We start from the raw sequence: 273 nt of genomic DNA on the forward strand, positions 1-273 counted from the left end.
GGGGGGAGGAAGGGGGGGAAGGGGGCTCCTCGGCCTCTCCTTGTCCCGAGCCCCGGAGGTTTGGAAGGGCGGGCGATGGGGTGGGGTGGCCAGAGAAGGGTTTGGCTGGACGAGACTTTCGGGCGCTGGGTCTGGCGCTCCGGGTCAGCCCGTTGGGTTTCCGTGGGCCAAGCGGGAGGAGGCCTCTCCTGGTTGCCAACATGAGAAAAGGAAAGTTCCTTCGGGAAAGGGAGATTTGGGGGGGGGGGGGCCTTTGGTTTCCTGGGGTACGGG

The 273-nt window shown here is 66.7% G+C and overlaps 1 protein-coding gene across 2 annotated transcripts in view; it reads left to right on the forward strand.

The window, feature by feature from the left end:
• Window positions 1-273, forward strand: part of RAI14 (retinoic acid induced 14) — a 145,037-nt gene that overhangs the window by 638 nt on the left and 144,126 nt on the right. The gene's annotated exons all lie outside the window — the stretch shown is intronic.

The sequence above is a fragment of the Gekko japonicus genome, unplaced genomic scaffold (genome assembly GCF_001447785.1).
Source record: "Gekko japonicus isolate JY-2015 unplaced genomic scaffold, Gekko_japonicus_V1.1 scaffold1490, whole genome shotgun sequence".
NCBI classification, from domain to species: domain Eukaryota; kingdom Metazoa; phylum Chordata; class Lepidosauria; order Squamata; family Gekkonidae; genus Gekko; species Gekko japonicus.